General features: G+C 30.4%; 1 protein-coding gene across 2 annotated transcripts in view; it reads left to right on the forward strand.

The window, feature by feature from the left end:
• LOC107456076 (chondroitin sulfate N-acetylgalactosaminyltransferase 1) overlaps nucleotides 1–27,800 on the forward strand; it is a 66,726-nt gene that overhangs the window by 30,132 nt on the left and 8,794 nt on the right. The window contains exon 1 of one of the 2 annotated variants that reach the window (XM_016073845.4): nucleotides 26,948–27,137. The exons of the other annotated variant lie outside the window; for it this stretch is intronic. The gene's annotated coding sequence lies outside the window, so the exon portion shown is untranslated. Of the gene's footprint in view, nucleotides 1–26,947; nucleotides 27,138–27,800 lie in introns of those variants that run through there. 2 annotated transcript variants of the gene reach the window in all.

Genomic DNA, 27,800 nt, shown 5'->3' on the forward strand with positions numbered 1-27,800 from the left:
CTATGCAAATTTTAAGTATGGTTGAGAGAAACAAAAATCCCTCATTAACACTTTGATGTAGATGGGACACCGCTGCATGAAAAACTGCTTGAAAGACATAAAAGATTTATGTGTCGATTGAATAGCTGACTTTTATTTTATTTGTCTATGCAAATTTTAAGTATGGTTGAGAGAAACAAAAATCCATCATTAACACTTTGATGTAGATGGGACACCGCTGCATGAAAAACTGCTTGAAAGACATAAAAGATTTATGTGTCAGTTGAATAGCTGACTTTTATTTTATTTGTCTATTCAAATTTTAAGTATGGTTGAGAGAAACAAAAATCCATCATTAACACTTTGATATAGATGGAACACCGCTGCATGAAAAACTGCTTGAAAGACATAAAAGATTTATGTGTCGGTTGAATAGCTGACTTTTATTTTATTTGTCTATGCAAATTTTAAGTATGGTTGAGAGAAACAAAAATCCATCATTAACACTTTGATGTAGATGGGACACCGCTGCATGAAAAACTGCTTGAAAGACATAAAAGATTTATGTGTCAGTTGAATAGCTGACTTTTATTTTATTTGTCTATTCAAATTTTAAGTATGGTTGAGAGAAACAAAAATCCATCATTAACACTTTGATATAGATGGAACACCGCTGCATGAAAAACTGCTTGAAAGACATAAAAGATTTATGTGTCGGTTGAATAGCTGACTTTTATTTTATTTGTCTATGCAAATTTTAAGTATGGTTGAGAGAAACAAAAATCCATCATTAACACTTTGATGTAGATGGGACACCGCTGCATGAAAAACTGCTTGAAAGACATAAAAGATTTATGTGTCAGTTGAATAGCTGACTTTTATTTTATTTGTCTATGCAAATTTTAAGTATGGTTGAGAAAAACAAAAATCCCTCATTCACGCTTTAATGTAGATGGGACACCGCTGTCCTTTTTTTATATAATTTTTTTGGCACACTAATTACAAATAAAGATATATTTTGTCATTGTTTTAATTATAAAAAAACAGTCTAATAGCTACTAAATATCTGCTAGATTATCAGAATTCTATTTGCACTCATATAAAATGCAAAAAAAGTTGTTTAAAAATTTATATCTTTCATTCGTATTCAAAATTTATCCATCTTTACGTACAATAAAGAACTTACCAAGATGAATAAACTGTTTCTCATAGTTCTAAATAGCTGCAAATTTGAAAAATTACTATTTTTCGAATTTGCAATTAATTATTATTTGAAAAAGACGCCGTTTCCGGCTGTACTATTTCATAATCAGAAATTATTAAAATGCTAAATATAATATTCGTCTCTTATTTTGACCTTTTATTAATAGAAAATAATGAAAAAAAGCATAAAAAATATATTTAATAACAATACTGTGCCTAAGGGTAAAGTATTTTTAGGTGTTTATCTTCTTTCCTGATGGAGTGTATGAGGTTGAATCATTCGAAGTATTTAAACATAAACAGTATCTTTTTTTGTAAATGGTTGAAGAATTAATGAGTAATCTTCATTATCTCTTTTTTTTTTCTGCTGAAGAGTCTTCGTTAATCTTCTCTCGAAGAACTGACCTTGCGAATGACCATCTTAATTGGCAGGGAAGGCTACATTTTTTAGCTTCCGCTAATTTGGCGCAGATTGGCGACCGCTCATTTATCAATCGTGCTCGACCTAATTTTCCCAACCACTGCTTTTTCTTCAATCTTGAATAAAATGGTATAGTTCTTACCACCGGTCGGTCATTACATAAAAATAATTATTCAATTCCACAGAAATTAAGATTTATTTAAATTCGTGTTTTTTTCCCATCATTAATAATAATTTATTGTGTTTTACGATATGGTGGTCATTCTAAAATTTTATTGAGAAGAGTTGTCTAGAAATAGACCATAAAAATACATACCATCATATATTAAAAGTTAAAATTAATTTTTTCACACCAGATTATCTAATAAATTAACATAAACTCAGTTTCAATCAAAAATTTTAAAAAAAAAATCTCCATATTTCATGCACTAGAAAAAGCTGAAATTCTGATGAATAACGGTGTAATCAAAATGGTAGGTACCTCCTTGGAAGTTTCAAACATAGTGTGGTAGTTATCCTTACTCTTCATATGACAGGTCCATTAAGCTACAAGAATTATAATTTGTTGTGGGGAAAAAAAGTATGCATATCTACTTCAATTTTCTAACGAATCTGCAGTACTTAACTTTAGTATCTAACTAATCGAAGCGAAAGCAAGCTTGTCAATATTTAAAATTAATCTTACTAAGAGGTTTCAAGTTTAGGTGTTCCAGCAGAACTAACAAAAATATAGATTTATACATATTATTGCAGTTTCATATTACAACGAAAATGATAATTATGTCATAAGAAAAGTTATGCAAATCAACTTCAATTTTCTAATGAATCTTCATTACTTAAAAGCTTTTATATCAAACTTAACGAGAAACGAAAGCATATCTATATAAAAAGCATATGGGATATTCCTCAGCATATGGGAATGACTATACAAAATTCGTATTTTAAAATGTATATGAAACCACGTGTTTCTTGTATTAATACTTATGATATTAAAATGTGTTTCTATAATCTTAATGGGTGGAATGGGTTGAAGTTATCTATTAAGGTATGGAAAAATTATTGTTAATTCTAAATATCGTATTTTAAATTATGCTGGAATATGCAATAAATAATAAAAAAGAAGGATTATATATAAGTTGCCATGCATACATAGGATAGTGATATTAGGGCAATTACCAGTTTTGGAGGGAGGTAAAATATCTTTTATCACAGTACCTAAATTATGCACCTTAGTATAATAGGTTTTCAAGGTTATAACGTTATAGTACTTAAACTTATAACGGTTCCAGTACTTATTACTGAAATACCAAAAGTATTTAATACGACATTTAACTGAACATTACTTGTGTCATTAAAGTTTGTTGATTTCTTACGGCCTTCAAAACAAGTACCAATATTAGCTTGTTCATCAAAAATGATTATAAATTTTAGTGTCGTTACTAATTATTTTTAAGAATTACAATTAATTTTCCCAAAATTAGATCGGCTTTTCAACGACGGTTATAAAATGAACTAGTTTTGTTAATGAGAACAAATTGAAATAAAAAAAATTGCATTTAAATGTTAAATTAAAGGAGAAAAATGCTTATTCGATTATACAGTCGGTAAAAAAAGTATTGGCACATCAATATAGTTTCAAATATTTACGCAACGAAAAGTTCTAACTTTACCAATTAAACTATATTACACTCAATTTTCAAATGAAAACTAAATCACAAAATATAAAATTCCTGTCATTGTTAACAAAATATTTACATAGAAAAAACGCATTTTATTTTACAAAAAAAATATTGGCACACTCGAATTGCATTATTACCACTTCAGATAAGAAGAATAAAACCTTATATTCACTTACTGAAACCGATTCATAATTTGTACTAAGACTAGATTATTAAGTTACGTTCAGTGTTATTTTGAATTTCTCTATTCATTAAGTATGAGTCCGAAGAAGTGTGAAATTCCAGGCTCCACTCGAGAAAAGATAATATGTTTCCGTGAATTAGGAAAAAGTTATCGGGATATTGGAAAAAAGTTAAAATTGAGCTTTTCAACAGTTCGTTCCATTATTAAAAAAGTGGAAGAAACAGGATCCACGAAAAATAAACCCCGATCTGGTCGCCCAGTCAAAGTAAATGACAGGGAAAGGAGGCATGTTGTTAAAATGGCCCTAAGAAATCCAACTCAAAGTGCTCGAAATTTAGCCAACGACTTTGCGTCAACTTCTGGCAAGTCAGTGACGCCACAAACTATTAGAAATGTTCTCCATATGAGTGGTCTTCGGGGTAGGAGGCCAAGGAAGAAACCTTTTATTAGCGAGGTTAATAGGAAAAAGAGACTTGAGTTTGCTCTGACCTATCGAAGTAAGCCAATGGAGTTTTGGAAGCAAGTTATTTTTTCTGATGAGAGTAAGTTTGAAATATTTCGGCCAAAAAGCATTTTAACTGTTTGGAGGAAAAAAGGTACTGCTCTTGATCAGAAAAATATCTTGTCAACAATTAAGCATGGTGGGGGAAATGTGATGGTTTGGGGCTGTATGGCGCATAATGGGGTTGGAAATTTGGAAGTTATTAATGGTAGGATGACAGCTTTATCGTAGATAGAGGTTTTGCGCCGTAACTTGAAAAGCAGTGCTAGAAAATTAGGCCTCCAAGACACCTATATATTCCAGCAAGATAATGATCCTAAACATTCCGCGAATGTAACAAGGGAATGGTTGCTTTATAATGCACCAAGAAGGCTACGCACTCCCCCCCAATCACCTGATCTAAACCCGATCGAACATCTTTGGCACCATCTAGATCAAGAAGTAAGGAATAACCACATTACGGGAAGAGATTCTTTAGAATCTACATTGATTCATTCCTGGAATAATATTTCCTCAGATATTACCAAAAAGTTAGTAGAATCTATGCCACGAAGATTAGAAGCAGTCATTAAGGCCAATGGATTGCATACAAGATATTAAAAAGCAAATCACCGATAATGAAAAATGTTTTTATTTATTTCACTAAGTGTGCTAATACTTTTTTTGCAAAAATATAATAATGTTTTTTTGTTTTAAATTCTGTAAAAGCAAGTGTGCTTTTTATTTTCACTTACTTTTGTTTTTACTATAATAAAGGTAAAGAAAATCCTAGTTTGGATTAGTTTGGTTATTTTATCTTGCAAGAATTTTAAATTAGCTTAGTGTGCTAATACTTTTTTTGTCAACTGTATAAACTGTAAAAAATTTGCATATTGTTATTGACGCCAATAATGCTTTATTAATTCTGGTAAGAGTTACAAATTGAAATGAAGAAATAAGTTTTGTACTAAAGAGCTAAATTAATCGCGAAAAATTACTTTCAAAAAACCCATCAAAAATCACCTTAGTATTAACACCAATGAAGATTAATTAATTTTATTAATGGGTACTACTTGGTACGAGTTTTTCAATAAATGCCATGATGGAATTATGTTTTTCAGGCGACCAGAAAGGATGGGTACAGAAGAAAACTGTTTACTAGTTTTAACTCTTAGAACTTGACCTAGAGTAATAGTATTCAGGGGTCTGTTTAAAAGAAATTTGGGTCCGTTAACGGACCCTTCACAAAATATTTTTTCATAAAAACGGACCCTTCACAAAATGATTTTTCTTTTAATCGGACCCTTCACAAATTTATTTATCTTTATTAATATTTTGTTAATCGAATAAACCCTTTCCAGGGCAGAAAACAAGAAAGATGGATGTAAACGAATTAAGTTTTGTCTTCGGTAGACGATTCTTCCATTATTCGTCCGAAATGAATATTCAGCGTTCAGCAGTATAGGCTAAATACCAAATATTTGTATGTTGCATCTCTAATTTGGATGCAGCAATTGTTGTTTATTTTTTAAAATTTAATTCTTTTAATTATAATTTTACATTGTTGAGCATAATCTTGTATGTCTTTACAATTTAAAAACTCCTTGAAAAAATTTTTTTTTTGCAATAACGGACCCTATTTGCACAAATTCATAAAAGCGGACCCTGGTTGAAAGAATGTGAGTAATTTTTTCACAATTTCACGAAAAACGGACCTTTCACAAAATGTCTGGACAGACCCCTGGTATTATTTCAAATGAATATAATCATCTTTATTTTGAAAGGATGAACTTCTAATAACATGTTTTGCTTAATCTGATATTATAAAACCAAAGGAAGGGCAACGAATAACAAAATTTTAAAAAAAATTGGAACTGTTTTAGCATTATTAATTATGTTATATGTCTTACAGCGTAGTGCGCGATTTCATAGTATTGATTAATACTGATTTTTTTTTATCCTTTACTTTATTTCACCCCATGGCATTCAGCTAGTTTATTAATACTGAATGATATAATTCTAAGTTATAAATCAAGATCTATTCGCTTTGCAGAAGAGGAAGAAAGCCTTAAAATAGATAATTTTATCTACTACTACAAAAAAGCTTTTTTTCCCCCTCTTTTTTAAAAAAAATACGTTTTAAAGAATGCAGATTTGGAAATTTTGGTTGTTAAAGTATAATTTGTAGCTCATATAAATGAGAAAATAGCATATGTAAATGAGAAATAGGATTATATAAATGAGAAATAATAAAGAATAGCTCATATAAATGAGAAATAGGATTGCATTGACGGCGTTGAGTGATCAAACTAAGCATTCACAAATTTCATGCTAATCTCTACATTCGATTTACTTATAAGATTAATGGACATTGCCCTGCTAGTTGGATATTTTTAGTACGTTGGTAGTTTTTTGCTACGTTGATAATTTTTGACTAACACCTGGGTGCGACCAGTCACCTGGCATGTTCTTAATAATTAATCAACTGTAACTATTAATAAGTAGCTATTCAAATTTATTCCTAACGGCTGTAAAAATAAAGTTAAGTATTTTGCAATTATGAGTCTTTAAATGATCGTTGATTAAGCTTTATTTTTAACCATTACCATATTTTAACTTGAACTCAATTAAGTGCCTGCTATAAATGTATGCCAACTGAACATTTAAAATTAGATTCGCATTTTAAACGCTATCTCTTATTCTTAAGAACAGAATAAAAAAAAATATATAATTAAATCTTCGTTGAAGTTTTTAAAGTAACAAAAAAATGACTTGAGATAGAGGAATTTTGAATAATTTTCATATAGCATGATAATCCACTTAACTCTTCAGTTAATTATCCCAATTATAATAAGCAATTTATTATTACTATAAATAATAATAATTTGCTATTCAGACTTCATTAAGTTTCATGGCTAAGTTGTTCTTCCTAAACCTTTCAACTTTTAACGGAAGCTTTTAGCGAAATATCTGTTCCTCAATTTAAAGAAACATTGTTATTTTTATTTTATAATATTTAAAAAGTCCAGAGGCGTATTTTTCCTCTAAATTTTTCAGTTATTCATGAAAGCGTTTAGTATACTATATTTGTCTTTTATCCAACAAATGTTAAAAAGTATGAAATTTAATTTTTCCCCTTTTTCTTTCATTTGATATTCAAAGTAATTACCGACTGGTTAAAAGTGTCCGGCACTAAAAGCTGGAAGCGATTTAACAAGATCTTAAGAATTTTCATTTTTCCCGAATTAAAATTCCTTGTAATCGCGAAAAATAAATACTTGAAATTTGCTCGGCTAAGATGGCGGAAGTTCACTCTCACCCATAGACGGCAAACATTAAAAACTTCCTCGAGCGGCAACCTTCAAAAGAATCTATTCCATAATTTATATTTTCCTTCTTATCTATTGAACATTTAAAATAATGAAAAGTAAATTTTCCTCTTTTTCTTCTTTTCGAACTATGACGAACTTAAACCTTTCATCGAAACTGTAGAAAATTAATTGAATAAAGAACGCTTCTCCCTCCCCATTTTTGTTATTCTTGCAACTTTGTTTAATTTAAATCTAATTAGGCAGGAGGCTCGAACGATTGGTTTCCCCCCCAATACTTCCCTTTAAAAGCTTCGCATTTAGTGTTTTTTTTTTCCTACTCCGATTCCAAAGTTTTCCCCACAGCTGCGCTCCGTATTTGAATTGCCAGTCACATAGTTTGTTGGAGTAGAGAAAATTTTTTCCTTTAGTTTCCCTGTTTGGCGGCCTATGTTTACTCGCCTATCTGGAAAAAAGGAGAGAGAAAAAAATACAAGATAATCGTTTTTGAGATACGTGACAACGCGAAGTTCGAGGATTCAAGACGGATACGGGCGTAAATTTGATATAAAGCGAGAATGAAATTTTGTTTTGTGGGTGAGGATTTAGCTATACTTCAAAAAAAAAAGGAAGTTCAATGGATTAGGAGAGGTGTATAATGCATCTGCCTCTAATGTTGTACATTTGGAAATGGAAAAATTGCTAACAATACGTAAAATAAGCATTATTTTTCAAAAAATAAGTGCGGTTTCTCATACAAAAATTTCCTGCAATTATTGAAAAAATGCAATTTTTCATACAATAATTTCCTGCAATTATTAAAAGAATGCAATTTTTCTTACAATAATTTCCTGCAATTATTAAAAAAAAATGCAATTTCTCATACGATAATTTCCTGCAATTATTAAAAAAATGCAATTTTTCATACAATAATTTCCTGCAATTATTAAAAAAATGCAATTATTAAACAATTGCAATTTTTCATACAATAATTTCCTGCAAGTATAATTATTCAACTGTAAGCGAATGTTCGTACCTTAAAGCAACTGGAAATGGGACAAATTTACAAATTATAAGTAATATCTAAAATCTGCAGTAGTTTAGAAATTTCAAAATTCCTTATGGTTATTATTGTGGTTTTGGGGGAAATATTTATTTATTTATTTTTAAATTTAGAGTATGTTCCTAAAATATTACTCATTTCGTGCACACAATTGCACGTCACAGTAAATAATATCCACTTACGTGCAATTAAATCGCTTAACATTGAATCTCATTATTGAATCATAAAAGTATCGATGCTCTTTTTCAATGACATTGATATTTGATAGTAATATCGATAGTATTGAGACAATTATAATATTTTGTATAGAATAATATGATAGGGTAAATGCATACATTCCATTGAACTGTATTTTGTTTACATTTTGTACTTCGTTTCATGGCAGTTTTTGTCGCTTTTCCAAATAAGCAGAATTCGACTGTCAAATACGACTTTTTGACATTGACTCACAAAGAGTCAACTGATTTTAAAAACGACGCTTATGACTCAAATGTTAAACTATCAAAAAATTAATATTTTTCTTTTGCATTTCTCCCATTTCTAAGTTAAATTTAGTTTCTGTTTAAATACTCAGTATGATTAATTCAGGTTTATCCTAGCAATAGTAATATAAATTTAACTGTCTTTGTTTAAACTATTTCTTTTTCCAACAGCAGTTATTGACAAGTATGTGTAATTTCCGAAAAGCTAGCAAATAAAGCTTTCTAAAGAGCAAATCAATATCTGTAATATAATAACTATCGTGAACAATTAGTTAAAAAGCATGAGCTATAATACTTAATTACGAATCACTCTTACGTCATGACGACGGGTTTCTTGGAGTTTCGCCGTGCCCAACTGTCTACAACGCCCTCTAGCAATACTAAAGGGAAACAGTTGATTGATACAGTAGATGTGAATAGTTGATACTATACGGTACATTATGTAGAGTCTCTTATATTTTTATTTACTACAATACGATTATATTTGCCCCATGAATGAATGAATCATAATTATTTATGATTTATTACTATAAAGTTAAGTTTTTTATGCTGCATTTAAATCAATATTATTGATTTAAGATTGGATTGCGTGAATTTGTTTTTCCTATTTTGCATTTATGCTGATACAAAATTTTCGAATCAATCCCAAATCATTTAATTTACATTTTAGTTCTATAATACGTAAAAAGTGTCTGTCATATTTTTATTTACTGTTATTAATTTCAATCCATCCCATAATTAATTCTACTGTAAACAGAAGAAAAAAATCTACATTAATAACGTTTTTCGCAATTTGTTTTTTAGTTTGGAAGCAGTACTGGTACTTGACATTCATACAAATGTGTATTTTATTCCACATTGAAATAAATTTAAGAACAGGAAAGAATGGCGATTAATTAAAATACTTAAAAAAAAAATCGTAATTTAGTTAGTAAAAGTATTTTTGTCTTCATGTACAAACGACATCCATATCGAATCTACATCTAACCATTTCATAGAACTCAAATAAAACAAATGACCCAACGATTATATAGAACTTCATAAATTCAGTAAAAAATAATAAAAGAAAACGATAAACATATCAATTCATCAAACTGATAGTCTTTCTGCCTCAGCGTGGTGCTTAAACCGTTTGGGGCAAATTGTTGCCATTTCGACACACATCAATTATAATAAAATGAAATTTGAAAAAAGGAGAAAAAAAACATTTTTTTTTATATGCTTTTGCATTAAAATAAAATAAATTTCTCTGTGCTAAAAAAATGCATCAAAATTTAGTTCTGATATTGAAAAGTATCGATACTTAATTTAATTGTTATTTAGGATATCGATTTTAATACTTCATGTTAAGTAGGGGAGAGTGGGGTCAATTGTAACAGGGTACGATTGTAACAGAGCAAAAATTTCGAGTGTCGGGTTCTAGATTTGGTTCCTAGGTGGCGCACAAGGTGCATTTAACAAATCTACATGTACACCCCTGATGGCAACCATTTTTATGTACTTTTGAAAGAGTTACATCGCAAAAGATATTTTCACTCCACGCAAGTACTTTTTTTGGTATTAGAATACTATATTGTAACAAAGTAATTTTGTTTAAACAAATAAAAATTAGTAACCGAATATGTAAGTGGACACCTTAATTAACATTTCAATAAAAAAAAGATTAGTTTTGCTAATTAACTAGCATTGTTTTTAACAAATGAAGCTGAAATGGCGTCTTGGGGACAATTGTAACAATAAGTAAAGGGACGATTGTAACAGTTGAAAATAAGTAATCTTATTATTTACAAACCATTACTTAACTCTTTAAGAACCACCAATAGTTTCCTATAGCATTTATATTATGTTGCATGTGCATTATTTTATTTGTCACCTTTCACAGCATAAATTAAAATTTTTAACTCCTTAAAGTTAATAGTTGAACCCTTTAGGTCTCTGCTCATTATTATTTTTACTCCTAAAATATCACTACTATTTTGATCAATAAAAAAATATATCACAACTATGATAATATGTATAATTAACTATGTTTTAGTTGAATTTATGAACTGTTACAATTGACCCCGTAAGTGGGGACAATTGTAACAAGTGCACGACTGTCAAAAATTGTTAATAACTAATATAATAATATTTAAAATCAGGTATTTATTTTTCTTCTAGTAGAGGATTGTCTACTTTACACGTCTGTCAATAAATACTAATAATATATTGGATTTTTTGTTAATTAAAAATAGTTAAGTAAAAAATGTTACAATTGACCCCACTCTCCCCTATCGTTTTTTCTTCTTTCGTGAAACCAAATAGGTAAAGCATTAAAAATTGAATTGCGAAGCATTTTGTTTTTATTCTTTCGACTAATTTCGTTCTTACGATTAAGTCATGTTATTAGTCATATAAAGTTTCATAATGTTATGTGTTGTGGTGAAATAATGATAGAACTTAGTTAGCGTGCCTTCATTATCACGTTGAATTCTACGTTAATTTTACATGGCTTGCCCGTCTGGCCAAACGGTAAATAACTACTAACTAAATTTGCAAATTTGACAGATTTTGCTAGTTATTAAAAGGTTTAGCATGACATATTTGCAAAAAGTAGTGAATTATATAAGCCTACGAAATGTTTAGAAATTGTGGTGGATGAAAATCTACTAAATTGAATTTATTAAACCAAGTCACAATTAATAAACTACCGTTTGAAAATATTTATTCGATGTCCGGAGCAAGTTGGCATCGCTGTGTATATAAATAAAACTATTTTTGTGTATTCTATATTGCATCGATTTCTTCAAACCATTTTAGTAACAATAATAGTATAAAAAGATTAAAAATTTACTTGAATTATGTGTTTCTAATAAACTTGACTTCGCCGTTCACCGGTGACCCCCCATGGCATTCAACTTGTTAAGTAAATACAAGTTTCTCGTTTCTAGTAATCTGTCTTACTTTTTAGTTTCTCTTTCTTCTCTCTTTCTGTTTTTACACCAGCTTTAGTATGTCACACCGTTTCATTTTGTTCTTTGGGTGAATAATATCCCTTAGAAATGACACTTCTGGCTGCTGTGATTTTTCTCTACATTCAACTAATCAAGCAAATATAACGCAAAAAAGTAATAAATGTTTCAGTTTAAAAAATTGAGTTGTTCTTGTAGTAACTTAACTCCCTTTACAACACCCCCGGCAGAAGCATGAAACATTCGTAAGAAAATTTAAAGGTAAATAAGTGACTGGGATTTTTTTCTGTAGAATGTAAAAAAAAAAAAAATGATTCGTGTTTTCTCTGAACAATAAATAAAAGTACTGCCAATGTAGAAGTAAGTTAAATATTTTGAAAGAACTACAAGAATACAGAAACTTTTCCTTTTGTAAAAATTATTCATTTGCGATATTTTCTTTTTGAGAAAAAAAAAAATTTTTCTTCTGAATTTTTCTGTTTCATTCAAAAGTTAAGCTGCAAAGATTCGTTGCTATTTTTATAACAACCTTCCTTTTTACATTTCCTATTTTTATTTTATCTTTAATGCAAACGGAAGATTATCTCCATTGTATTCGACATAAAGTATTGCTTCCTGTCCGTAAACATTTTCGAAAAAATTGCATTTTATGAACCTTCCGTTCATAATTAATATTTTTTTTAAAAATATTTAAATTTTTTCATCTGAAGTTGGAAAAGGAGAAAGGCAGGCTAATAACAAAACGTTTCAAAAATCCGTATCGCTATTGTGATCTTTGAGCTTTGAAATCGAGTGCAGCTTGGAAGGGATTAGAGATTTTAATTAAAATTTTAATTAGCGTCTGCAATGAAGGCCGCGGCTAAGCAGTTATAAGTCCCATACCCCCCTGTCTGCTGAACCCCCCTCTCCCGAGCTTTAACTTTTAGTTTCGGGATAATTGGGAACTTTGAAGAGGTTATTCAAATCACCGACTCTCACTCGTTCGATTTCGGGAAAATTAAAAATCTGGATTCTTTCCCATTCGTTTCAATTAAGGCTATGCTTGATCTTAATTTGAACGAAAGGATTTTTGAAAAAAAAATTTATCTTGAGCTCAGAGCTATTGTTAGAAGAGCAGCAAATTTAAAAAACGATGAGCAAGTCTTGAAAGAGAATTTTATTCAGACATTTTCTTATTTCGGTTAATAGAAATGAAAAAAAAAAGTTTTCAGATTTTTTTTTCCCAAAGAACCCCGTTAATCTCTGAAATTCGAGATTTCATTTGCGAAGTGTGGAGAATATTAAAAAATTTAAAATGGGCAGAATTTTTATTAAATGTGCATGGTATTTCCTAATTACTGCTTTTGAAATATTTTCTTATTTTAGAAAATGAAGTACAAACGCAATGCACAACAGGTATTGCAAATAAAATGTTTAGCTAAAAAGGAGCAAAACAGTTATCAAAAATCTGACGAATCACGATTACGCCAATGTTGCCATTTTTTTAGGACTTAGATCATTTATAAAAAAAATCTAGCGAATGTTATGCTATATTATGATAATAAGAAATACCTAAGTCAGGGTGTAAAATCTCAGATTGTCAGCTCGTCATTTACGATCAAATATTCAGGACTGACGAGCGAGCTTTGTCTTGTAAAATGCCGTGTTTGAAATCAAATTATCATTCTTTTTTTTCCCACTACTAACATTTACGTACAAAAGCTAGAAAAATATCAGGACGTCACTAGGGCGGAGAAGTCAGGCGTAGAATCAGAATCGGAGTTAGGTAGATTTTTGCATGAAAGGAGTCGGAGTCATAGAATTGCTAAAACACTTCGATTCTGGCTCCTTTTTCTGTTGGACAGTTTAAATTTGAAATGAAATTAAAATAAACTGAAAGAAAAAGTAAAAAAACTGAGTTATCATTTTTATTTATGGGCTGTATACATTAATAAACATTTATATTCTGTTGCGAGTTAAGAAAAAACCATTATCCCTATGCAGAGAGCCTGTTTGCATGTAAGTGCACGCCAAATAAATGCCAAGCTTCCTGCGCGAACATATATTGACTTTTAAAACTACGTTGCACAGCCATTATTTTGCTTGCCTTCATAAATTGTGTGAAATGAGAGAAACAAAACTTATTTCAGAAAAAGTATTGTTTTGTTTTTCGTAAAATTATAGAGTAAATTTAATTTTTTTCAAAGAATTTATTGATATTTTTCTAAAAATGAATCAGAAAGTGTAGTTAAAATAAATAAAAATTGATATTCGTTGCACACCAAACATTTGCAAGCAAACAATTGTTAAAAATTACTATTTACGCTTTATAAATTTGAATTCTTTGTCGGAAAATATTTCGCTGTAAGAAAAAGGAAACAATTTGGACTGAGAAATCTATCATAAAAGCATTTAAGAAAAGAATTTTATTTTACATCTATTATTAATAAATCTCTTATTAAATTTATGAACATTTATTACTCACATTCTTAAATTTGAATTATATTACAATGATGAATTTTAAATTATAATAAAATAGTAATTATGGATAATAATACATATCATATATTAAACGTTTTCAATCTTTAGTCAAATGTATCAGACATGGTGCAAAACAAAACACTTTTTTTTTAAATTGACAATAAAAATTTAACTTACCGATTAATATTCCAGATCATTTAAATCATTTAACTCAGAACTATTTGCAGTATTATCCCCAGTCCAGACATTTTCTATAAGAACGTCCATTTGAAAAAATTCTTCTATTTTTATGACATGATCGATGGCATTTTTCCGATTCTCGGCCACAATGCGATCTAAACCTTCTTGGGCTAATATTCGTATGTCAGAAAATTTGAGGTTTTATTTTCCCCCGCAAACGTATCCTTTTACCTGACTCTATCATTCCTATAGGATTGAGTTCGCTGTGATATGGTGGTTAGAATAATAGGGTTATATTTTTTTGCGATTTCATCAACTTCTGTACTTTCATCAACTTGTTGTAACTTAATAATTCTCCTCAACTTAATAATTCTCTTTAACTTTTTACAAGAGTTCGATTTTAAATTTATCCGCAGTCCTATCCATATTTTTGTTACTAAGCCATTCTTGAATATTTTTGCTTATTCCAAGACTTAGAAAAAATTTTCTTTTAGCTGACTGGTATGGGGCGTTGTCCATAACGATGATGCTTTCGGTTCAAGTTCTGGCATAATAATAATTTCAAATTACTTCTCAAAATGATCTCCATTCGTTTATTTTTTCATGATAATCTCCAGTTTTTTTCCCGACACAAACTCCTCCAGCCATTTGAGCGAATCTTTCGCTTGAGCCAATGTGGCTTATAATAATAAGCTTTTCTTTTCCACTGGATGCTTTTCTACGCAGGCTCTTGAAGAAATAGAGAAATTTGATCGCTCTTGCAAGACACCTCATTTAGAACTCATAAGAATCTATCCTGAAAAGATAAAAAAAATTAGCCTTAACAGTAACTACTCTTCTACTCAAGTAAAATGTGGAAAAACTATTCTCAGCTCTGAAGTTTATCAAATTGGATCTTTGGTCCTCTATCAAAGAAGATCTACTGTTTCTCAGAAATTTTAGTGCCAGGTTTTCCATTTCATAATAAATGCTAAATACTATAAATGATCTGCAATGTAAAAAAGCATTTTCTGTAGCATCTATTACTTTTATATTTAAAAAAAATATAAGCTGTAATGTTTGTGAGGTTGTCGAAGTTCGTAAGTTCAGGATACCAGGAATCGGTAATTTTCCCTACCGACTCCACAGCCCATGGGCGTAACTCAGGCAAACATTTGAGTCCGTAGAGCTCGGAATTCGCTAGAATGATTTATTCAGAATTTTATCTCTCCTTTTATTAATTTTGACCTTGACAAATGATATTTTAAGGGTTGTTTATACGATCCAACTTCTTGAAGTCGTGGAATTTCTCTGTCCAAGAAATTGGATGATTCGGTTACTCTACCCAAGTTTTTGAATGTCACTGATTGGTCGGATGAAAAACAAGCCCATGCGCGTTCAAAACTATAAAAATCAAAATAACACTAATGGATCCAAACAGATTAGTTTATTCAGATTAAAATATACTAATTTATGTAGAAGACTGGCAGGAAAATGAAATGATCATATGCCCGCCCGCTGACGTCTTAAAAATTTAGAATCTGATACGTTATGGATGGAAGAAATTGGTTGGAAAATAAAACGTAAAGCATGTTCTATCATCCAAGGGCTTGGAACAAGAACTTGGATGATCGCTTACAGGATCCAGGCAAAACAAGTTTATATCAATTTTAATCAAACTTGTTCCAAGAATTTCGTATAAACAGGCCTAAATGCCAAAAACCAGAGGTATACAAACTTAAAGTGTCAAAAGTATGGGAAATTTTCTGATATTCTTCTTCTTTTAATGACTTTTAATGCTATGTGGATGATATTGGAATTAATAAAACCCCATGGAAACCTTATTTTAACTAATTATTGTATTTACTTTTTGTATAAAACATGCTCCAAATTTTCTACACCTTTTAATGATTTTGGTCACCAAAAAGTTCTTCACACTAAATTTGTTAACATGTTGAAAAAATTCATTTTTCGTGAAGATTGTGGCAAGCAAAATAATTAGTCAGACCAGTACCAGCGAACTGAAATTTCATGCCCTGGACTAAGAAACACCTGGCTTCATCAAATTTGCTTATATCATTGTCATTCTTGCTTTCATCAGTAGTGTTTGTTCATCGCCTAAATATTAATTTGTGCTTCCTGATGTCTATAATTTACTGATTTCAATTTCGACAAAGATAAAAACACTTTATTTATACTTATATTTTCACTTCAGCAGTGATTACACTATTCCATAATATGCTATACATTATTTTACCCTCACTTAAGTGGCTTAAAAAGCATAAAATATTTTAATTCTACATTTTAAAATATTTTGCTAAATATTGAATTTCGAGTTACACTTAGTTTCATTTCAGAGTTCAAATGTTTTTTTATTTTCACGATTTAATGATTTAGTGTTTAACTTGTCAAGCTCACCAATTGCTTGTATAATTATTAATTTCCGAAACGAAATTTCGATGTTTAATTCATAATCCGTGAGATAAAAAAGGACGAAGTATGAAAGTGGTAACTCTAAATTTATTTCTCATGCTGCAGAAATAACTAAAAATATTTCTATCCTTTTTAATTGAATACTTTTACTTGTTATTTGAATAAAATTGCGAGTTCAGAGAGTTTAAGAACTATTTTATAATCTTACTTTTTCTGAATTGAAGCCGTTTTTAAAATTTAGTTTCCGAGAAAATTATTTTCATAACCAATTTTCAGCATGGGAAAAAGGGGAAAAAACGTTTTTCTAGAATTTTCCGTTTCAGCAAATATTTTTCGGTTCTTCGCCAAAGTGTCTGTTTAATTACAGTATTTTTCTTCCAATAATTTTATGCTGGGAAAACTAACCGACACCAGCTGCTCAATTTCTCGAAAGAAAGAAAAAAAACTTGAAAATTTCATGTTTCTTAGCAATTTTAATTTCTTAAAACGAATATTTCTCTTAGCCAAACAAGTACTGCATTTTATTACAAAATCTATTCAATATGGTTTTATTGATTTGAGAAAAACTTCACTAGATATTTGCAGATAGAATAAGCCAATAAACAGATATTTTTAAGAGTATAAGAATATCAAACTTTAAAATACTTGATATATCTACTACATATCCCCTTGAGACCCATGGTGGCAAAAAATCCGATTATTTTCTCTGAAGTATATAGCTTAAAAGAAAATGAGTAATTGGGATAAAAAAAAGTTCTTCAATTAAGTAAATTTAATTATTATTTTTAGTTTATGAAAAAATTTAAAAAAATTATTTTTACCTTTTTTACAGATTAATTTTATATGTTTATAGTGTATTTTTTCACATTTTGGTTATGAAGCAAAATCAACTAGATTTATATAATTAAAAAGATATTTATTTTTCAGAAAACTGGCCAAAGTCACAAACTTTTACCTTTTTTTATTCATGGTAATTATGAATTCGGATCAACTAAGGATTATATTTTAGTCTGGGCCCGCTCTTAAGCATCCGTCACCTCGCCAAATGGGATAAAATTGTCAACTCGGCGAGAAAAATTGTGAATAGGGAAGAGTATTGGCGAATAGTTTTTCCTACCGAAAAGAAATATATATTTCCCTCAATCCTGAAGAAAAAAATTAAAAATTTTAAAAAATAATACTTTTTTTTAACAAATCCTGTATGCGTTTGTTAGATGCGTCAAGTATCCAATTAGGATTATGAAGAAACCAGATAATGTAAGCAATACGAGAAAGTACGTAAGCATGTGGCAAACTACGGAAAATACAGAATAATACGTTCGTTACCGAATCACGCGATATGGCGTGGCAAAATTCTTTCTTACAGTTTATGTCAATAACATAGATTAAGTAGTAGCAAGATGCATATTATTATCCAATTATTTCAGAAAATATGTTTTTTCGTGGCAATAACATATCAATAACATGATAACAACATAATGTTGCTTCAGATTTATCCATATATAGTCCCGCCCTTATATAGCTCTAGACTCAAAAATTGACCCCTACCTATTCCTATTTCTTTTCCCATTCAGTGCTCAATTACTCATCCTCAACTGCAAATTGTCTCTTTATTTTAATTTGCGTTTTATAAAATAATTCAATTCATAGTAAATTTGTATTTTTATTTTGAAGATTTTTTTCACGAAAAAATCAATAGTAAAGTACTTTAAAGTTTTGCCTATGACTAAGAATTTCGAAAATTAGTTAATACTTTTGATATTTGGGGTTACATTTTGTTACGTTATTTGGGGTTATATTTAGTTATATTTTTACGTAGTTTTATATAACTACATAAGTTATATTTTTACGTAGAGAATCTCTTTGCATACAGGTTGTAAAATATTATTTGTTAAGTTATATAAATGAAAAAATGTCCAGAACAGAAAAAAAGTGCTTAACAACCCGGTGATTCGTTCATTTTGGATTATTTTCTGATTCAATAAAATCAACCGAATTTTATTATTCATTTATTTATGACATATATTTTTAAACAGTGCTTTAAAATTTCACATTGATTACCCATTTACGATTAATTACCATTACCATAGCAAAATTATTTTTATTTCTGGAAACATATTGGAATTAATTCTCCACCACGATTTTTTATTCGAACAAAATTTAAAAGTTTTAAGTGTTTCCATTCAAAAGTTTTTCGAAAATAAAAATTTAAATCAATGTCATGACTTAAAAATTACAAAAAATTTTTAGCAAAAGTCTTTTTTGTTGTTTCTAAATGTGGTATATACCCTGTAAAAAAAATTTGGTTTATAGTTGTCACTATTTTTGGTGTTTGGGTAAACTATGATTGTTTTATTTATTTTTTACACATTTTTTATTTATTTTATCTCTGTTCATTTATTCGTGCATTTTTTGTTTGTTTATTCATGCACATTCGAATCAATTTATGACTTCATTACAAAAACATTTCATTTAAAAAAAAAACAAGCACATTTTTAGTAATAATATGTTTGAACTAATTCTTTCAAGCAATTGTTATTATGTCAATATTGTATAATTTTTGAAAGATCTGTTCCTAGAATTAAAAGATGTATACCACAAAAAATGGCGACAACTGCACAATGTAGATGTTGGCTGATCTTATCGTGATCCAGTTTTAAAAGAAAATATAAAAATAATTGTATATAAATACGCTGATTCTAGACCTTCGAAATAGTATTATTTTCATTTCCAAAAAAATAAAGGAAAAAAAGAAAAGAAAAATACTGTTCCAAAGGAGTAAATTAATGAAAACTTCGAAGAAAAAAAAATTTTTTTTTTATGCTTTGAACATATCAAACGAGCCGCAATCACTACTCATTATCAAGTGTTAAAAGCTTTAAAGATTTCGATCAGATACAATTCTAAAAAAGCTAAACGATCAGCTGTTGACAGAAACTAGCTGTTTACAAATAGTTTTTTTTCCTCTGCTTAGTAGGGTTTTTTTTACAAAATTTTCAATGAAACTAAACTTATTTTGATAGCTCTATCTTTCTTGTATTATCATTTTTGATCCAATAAGAGCAATGTTTAGATTTTTTTAACAATTCAGAAGCCCATCGTTAAAATCGTTAAAATATGGAAAAATTTAGCTGGCATAGTTACTTTAAGCTATTAGTTGAGAGTAAAATGCACTAAATTTCTTCAAAAATTTGAGTAAACTCCGTTAAGCATTACATTTAGAAAATAATTGTTTTTAATAAAACAACTAAAGCGACGTTTGTAAAGAGAAACGTGACTATCTTTTCTTAATTTCTTCCGAATACCTGAAACATCCTATTGTAAAAATGACATACTAAAACAATGTTCGACAAGAGCAGTTAAAAAATGCTATAACATTTTCGCCATTTTCAAAAAACTGAAAGAATTATTAGAAACCGTTGTTGAACAGGCGACCCAATTTTATGGGTTTACGACTACTAATGTTCTACTCCGTTGCCTTGTAATTTTGAACCCAATCCAGAAGACAAGGGAACTCCTGGATCGAGTATTGGGAGATATTTTGCCTTCGTGGAGAACTTGCTGATGCTAACTCGCATTTGCTTCACGGCATTCTAACCCATGATCCGTCTACCACTGAGGATATTTTACGTCAGCACTGTGGTCGATGCAAGCCGGATGCGGAATTCGTATCGATTGGGATTCGAACCCGGTTCGCATCATTGAAAAGCGAACTCTCTATTCTCTGATCCATTGCGGTTCAGAAGTATATTTTGTCGAAAGCCTCCTTTGCCATTACTTCTGGCCAAATTCAAATAGCTTTAAACAAATACTATTGGCACTATATTAAGTGTAGAGTTATGGACGGCTCCATCATGATTTTGGCTAGCCCTACTAAATACTATTGGCACTATATTAAACCAATTAAGTTTTGACTCATTAGCGGCTCTAAATTATTTGTTACTATTTTAATTATTATTATGTCATTATGACCCTGTTATTTGTTTTAAAAAAATTTGAAATTTTAGATGTATTATTGTGGGAATCCAACCCCCACTACAGCAGCGCCACCCCACTTATGTCAGATTCCAGCTAAACGCTCAGACGGAGCGGTTGTGTTATTTCCATTGTTGTTGTTTTTTTTATTAAATTTGTTATTACAAAAGCGTAGTTATTTCAACTATACCTGACGTCAACCTCCACATGGGGGCTCTGGCCGTTTGATAAAATATAATTAACATAGACGGTGTTGATTAACCAACGATAATTGATAATTAAACACAGACGGTGTTTACTGTTTACTTGACTTACCAGACGGGTGAGTTTAAATTTGAACTGCATCTCTGGCCTTGACCTTGGTTTTTGTGAAAGATAATTAACACAGACGGTGTTAGTTAACCGAAAGATAACTAAGCACAAACCGTGTTTACCTAACTTACCAGACGGGTAAGTACAGCTTTCGATTTGAACTATCCCTCTTAAACTGTATTAATTATTATACAATGACATCTCTTAACGATATTGAGTCAATTGCAAATTTCCTAAAATCAGGAAATATAAAAACTGTGAAATTGCTGAATAGAATTATATTTAACGATGTGTTTGATCGTAACTCACGTAAGAAATTGCGATCCTTTTCTGCTTTTCCCCCGGACATAAATATTGAGGAAAGAAAAAGGTTGATATCTGAGACTTGTTCCGAACACGAATTAATATGTGTATTAAACTTGCTTAATTTGGATGTTGAAGGAAAAAAACCAGAGTTAATAGATAGAATATATCAATCGCTTATGAACTTAAAAGAATTACAAGCTTTTAATACACAATTGAGCGAAGAAGATGATCAATACGAAAGTGAAACTGAAGTAGTACATGTACATAATGACATTGAAGCCACACCCTTATTGAGTAGTAACAAAACAAAGAATGCAGAATTTGATTCTTCGAATTACTTTCTTTTAAAAGAAATATCATCTTCAATGAGACGATTTAATGCTTCTGATTCATATGGGATACATTTGTTTTTTAACGATGTTGAGGACGCGTTTAATTTTATTCCGGATTTAAGTGATACGCAGAAAATAATATTTTGTAAAACTTTACTTGACGGTCAAGCTAAAACTTTTATTTTCACGCAACGTAATTTAACATCGTGGTTATTGTTTAAAAATGCTTTATTAAATGAGTTCAGTCATCAATTAAATGCCGCCGAAATTCATCGTCAATTAAGTAATCGCAAAAAAAATCCACACGAATCTTTTATGGAATATTTTTTTGCCGTGCGGGAACTCGCGTGTAATTGTAAAAACCCAATAGACGATTTTTCTTTATTTGATTATACTATTGACGGTATTCTCGATTCCCCCGCTAATAAATCCATTTTGTATGGTGCGAAATCTATTTCTGAATTTAAAGATAAATTGCGTATTTATGAAAAAATAGTTAATGATAGAAACAAAAAATCCTTTTTCCGTACAAATCCTCGCATTTCCCTTGAATTTCCCAAACGTGAGCGCAGTAATTTAGTACGTGATAATGTAAGAGGATATGATTTTCAAAATGATTTTAAGTTAGATAAACAGAAATCTTGTTATAATTGTGGTGTGACGGGGCATATTTCACGTTTGTGTCCTGATAAACAAAGAGGTTTGAAATGTAATTTATGTAAGAAATTTGGACATATTGCTTCTAAGTGTAATAATAAATCTACTAACCAAACTGATAACACTGTAAGCGCAATTACACATTCACCTTCTTTGATGTATAAAACTGTTAATGTCAATAATACTTCATTTAATGCTCTTATTGATACTGGAGCTATGAAAACAATTTTGCGGGAACAAACTTATCATAAAATAGGCTCACCTCCTTTAACTTCTTTTTATGGTACACTAGCAGCGTTTGGTAACGGACATATTAAACCAATAGGTAGTTGTACTCATGAATTTGTAATAGATGATCAAGAGTTTAAAACAAATTTTTGTATAGTTAGAGATAATATTATGTCATATGATGCTATAATTGGCATGGATATTTTAACACAGGCAGAAATAAAAATTAATACATCTGGTATCACTTTAACAAAGATCGAAAATAGTGGAACGGAACCCATTGAGCAATTTTCTATTTCAAATATTTCCATTAAAAATGATTTCGAATTAGAAATCGGATCTCGCGTTAGTCAAGCACAAAAAGAAACACTTCAAAACTTGGTTTCAAATTATAAACCTACCAAAACTAAAACTTGCGAAGTTCAAATGTCTATAAATTTAAAAAATGAAACCCCAATAACTCATAGACCACGTCGATTACCTTTTACAGAACGTAAAATTGTTGATGACCAAGTGACAAAATGGTTGGCTGACGGTATTGTTGAACCATGTTCTTCCGAATATTCCAGTCAGGTTGTAGTGGTAAAAAAGAAAGACGGAACCCCAAGAGTTTGTATTGACTATAGAGCGTTAAATAAAAATGTAGTTAAAGATAATTACCCTTTACCACTTATTGACGATATATTAGAAAATCTTCAAGGAGCAACTACGTTTAGCAAAATTGATTTGCGTAATGCATTTTTTCATTTGGAAATAGAACCGAACAGTCGTAAATATACGTCTTTCGTCACTCATAATGGTCAATTTCAATTTTTACGCGCACCATTTGGCCTTTGCCAATCACCCGCAGCTTTTCAGCGTTATATTAACTCTATTTTTAAGGATTTGATAATTAAAGGTCATATTATTATTTTTATGGATGACATGACTATACCATCGAAAAATGAAGAAGAAGGTCTCGAGAGGCTTGCATCGGTATTTTCACTCGCTTCTGCTTATGGGTTAGAGATAAATTTTTCAAAATGTACATTTTTAACTAGAAAAATAGAATTTCTCGGACATGTAATTGAAAATGGTAAAATGTACCCATCTCCACAAAAAATTAAAGCTGTACTTAATTTTCCCGAACCCAAAAATAGGAAGGATTTACAATCATTTCTTGGTCTAGCTAGCTATTTTCGAAAATTCATATTAAATTTCTCCATCATTGCGCACCCTTTAACTGAACTTTTGAAGAAAAATCGCGAATTTAAATTTACCGAGAATGAAATACAAGCATTTAGTAGTTTAAAACATAATTTGTCTTCTCCACCCGTTCTTAGTATTTACAATCAAAACGCGGATACTGAAATACATTGCGACGCTAGTATTCATGGTTATGGATGTATTTTAATGCAAAAATCGATAGAAGATAATGCTTTTCACCCGGTATATTTTATGAGTAAGAAAACGTCTGATGCCGAAGCGAAATACAGCAGTTATGAGCTTGAAGTCTTAGCCATTGTACAGGCTTTGAAAAAATTTAGAGTTTACTTGCTAGGGAAACATTTTAAAATCGTGACCGATTGTAATGCGTTTGCGATGACATTAAATAAAAAGGATCTGTGTATTCGCATAGCGCGCTGGGCATTATTGCTACAAGATTTCGATTATATCATTGAACACCGTTCCGGTTCTAAAATGTACCACGTTGACGCGCTAAGTAGATATCCCATTATGATAGTACACGATAGTCTCATTACGAAAATTAGAAAAGCTCAGGAAGAAGATAGTGAAATCCAAACGGTTAAAGAACTTTTGAAAATTAAACCTTACGATGACTTTTTTCTTAAATCTGGCATACTATACAAATTTGTTGATGGTGAAGAACTTCTTGTCGTTCCTGAAAGTATGCAGAATGATATTATACGAAATGCTCACGATCGCGGACATTATGCCTCTAAGCGTACTGAAGAATCATTGAAACATCAATTCCATATTCCTAAAGTGAAAGAAAAAATAGACCGTTTTATTAAAAACTGTGTTCCTTGCATTTTAATAAATCGAAAGTGTGGAAAACAAGAAGGACTGTTACATCCGATCGAAAAAGAATCCATTCCTCTGCACACTTATCATATCGATCATTTAGGACCACTGCCTACCACAAACAAGAATTATAAATACATTTTTGCAGTTATAGACGCTTTCACAAAATTTTGCTGGTTATACCCAACTAAATCTACTGATGCTACTGAAGTTATTTCTAAATTGGACTCTCAAAAATATGTTTTTGGCAATCCATCACGAATTATTTCTGATCGTGGATCTGCATTTACTTCCAAACAGTTCCTTGAGTATTGCACTGCTGAACAAATTGAACATTTTCCTGTAACTACTGGTTTACCGAGAGCAAATGGACAAATAGAAAATTTAAATTCTACCATAATTTCTGTAATCTCCAAATTATCAATAGAAGATCCTAACAAATGGTACACTTATGTAAAAGACGTTCAGAAAGTCATTAATTCTACTTTTCAACGAAGCATTAACACTACCCCTTTTCAATTGTTATTTGGTACTGCTATTAAAACGAAACAAGATCTGAAAATTACAAATATGCTGAATGAGGAAATTCAAGCCATCTTCGTTAACAGCCGTGACGAGTTACGGAAACAAGCCAAAATACAAATACAGAAAGTCCAAGATGAAAACAAACGAACTTACAATCTTCGGCGAAAACCAGCTGCATCCTTCAAAATTAACGATCTAGTGGCAATAAAACGCACACAATTTGGACCAGGATTGAAACTGAAACCGAAATACATAGGACCTTATACGATAACAAAAATCAAACCTAATGATACTTTTGATGTCGAAAAATGTGCTTTTTTTGATGGACCTTCAAAGACCAGTACATGTGCAGAATACATCAAACTTTGGTCTGATGATATTGCTTAAAATGACATTCTCTTCAGAACTCTTTAGAACATTTTTATTTTTTCCCCGAGATTTTTTTTTTATCTTGAAAATTATTTTAATATTTTGATTATTAATATGTCTTTTGAAATCTTTTTCAGATGATGTATAAGTATTTAGAATGTAAAATGATATTTAGCTATTATGTAAGTATTTTTTTGAATTTTTTTTTGATATGCCCACCTGAGGGCAGGTGCTTCTTGTCGGATGGCCAATGTGGGAATCCAACCCCCACTACAGCAGCGCCACCCCACTTATGTCAGATTCCAGCTAAACGCTCAGACGGAGCGGTTGTGTTATTTCCATTGTTGTTGTTTTTTTTATTAAATTTGTTATTACAAAAGCGTAGTTATTTCAACTATACCTGACGTCAACCTCCACATTATAAGTATTTTTGCCTAATTTACGATTGATTATTAGAATAAATTAAATACACCAGCAGTATAATGCAATAATACATTTATCAACAAAAAAAAGAAAGAAAAGAAAGTGATTTTAGTGTTTAACCAAAATTATGAAAAATCACCAATCCATAACTTACATCTCAATTCCACTAACAGTTTGTTAAGAGCCCTCGTGCTATGTTACTATATTTAATTATAATCTAAAAAGGGGGTTTAAAAACCCAATAGCCTAAAAATTTAACCAATAGTCACTGGAGTAGTTTGAAAGATTGCGATGTCCGAACCTGCATTAGAATACTAATTTTTTAAAAAAATGGCTAATACATCGTTTAGTCCATGAGTCAATATATCTAGAATTCAAGTAATGTTAATTTTGTATAACTACTCTGAAAATGTAAATATTGTTCTAACTATTTGTTTTAGTCTCGTAAAAGTAATTTAATATTATATTTACTCATGAATAAAGACAAAGGGGAAAACTTTTAAGCTCATCCTTTCGTCCAGCAATGTATTTATTTAACTTACGTTCCTACTTCTGGAAGACATTTGCAGAATAAGATTTAAGACTCCTTATCAATGATTCAAAATGTGTTCAAGACATGCAAGGAAACAAATAGCTCTCTACGAATTTCCAGCACATTTATCGGTCTCGCAACTGGTTAACGTCCGAAAGGAGCTAACATTTCCCCTCTAGATAAATCTAAAACCATAGGGCAACAAAACAACTCACCTCGGCTTCTTTAATTCTCTTATGCATATTAATCGTTACAGCTAATCGTAACAGGCGGAAGTTGCATGTAACTCTCCGCCGAGGAAACCTCAGCCGCAATTCTTTCCTTAATTACGGCATAGGCAGGGTCTTATCAGTTGAAAGTGGGGGCGAAATAGAGTTCGGAGCGTAGTTAAAACGGAAGCTCGTTTGATTAGGAAGTTCGACGATGTTTAACAAAAGAGTGTTGCCTCCGTTATGAATTTATTGCAGTTATGAGATTTTTTGGATAACAGAAGCGGGTTCGGTGTTTACTCTTTCCCCTAACATGTTAACTTTTGATTTATTGTTCTGGTTGGCTTTTTTTTTCAAGCGAGAATTTACATTGTCTTGATTAGTTTGGGGAACTTAGAAAAAAGTTTTAAATGCTTAATTTATGTTGGTACACATTCGGCGGTAAGTAGTTAATTAATTTTGGATATTTTTTTCTTCCTTTTTATTGTTACTACTAACGTTGGTCTAAAATTTTAACATACTACTCGAAAACTGAAAGTGAATATTTTTCACCAAAATCCGCCATTTTTTTTATTATTAGCTGTGATTTTATAAGCAAAAAAAAATTTTTTTTTTCAATTTCAACTAGGCATTGTTGTTATTGTAATTGCATTAAAAAATAAACTTAGCCGATAAAACCATAAATTTCGCTTATTGGTATCGAGCTCAAGTTTAATCAGTTGTAAAACAATTACGAATTTTTTCGAGTCTAAACTCCTATTGACCAATGTATAACTTTATATGAATCCTATTTTTGCTGTCATATACAAATTAAACTGAATGTTTTAAGTTTGCAGTTTAGAGCATAGTTCAAAGCATGTAAGGAAATCTGAAAATAATTGTATGCTTCATTGAAACACGTTTAGACCTGAAGTAAAAGCGTAAAAATTCGAATTCACGTCTACTAGAATTGTACAGTGCTAAAGAAATGGACCACCCTGAATAATTTTTTATCTAATTATTGAATTTTTACGTTCGAAGTCGTTCTTTTAAAATTCGATTTCGCTGAACTATTCGACCGATTTCTCTCAAATTTTTTATTTCACCATGTAAAATTACATTCTT

The sequence above is a fragment of the Parasteatoda tepidariorum genome, chromosome 6, assembly GCF_982258835.1.
Source record: "Parasteatoda tepidariorum strain Cologne lab strain chromosome 6, Ptep-v5.0, whole genome shotgun sequence".
Lineage (NCBI taxonomy): Eukaryota > Metazoa > Arthropoda > Arachnida > Araneae > Theridiidae > Parasteatoda > Parasteatoda tepidariorum.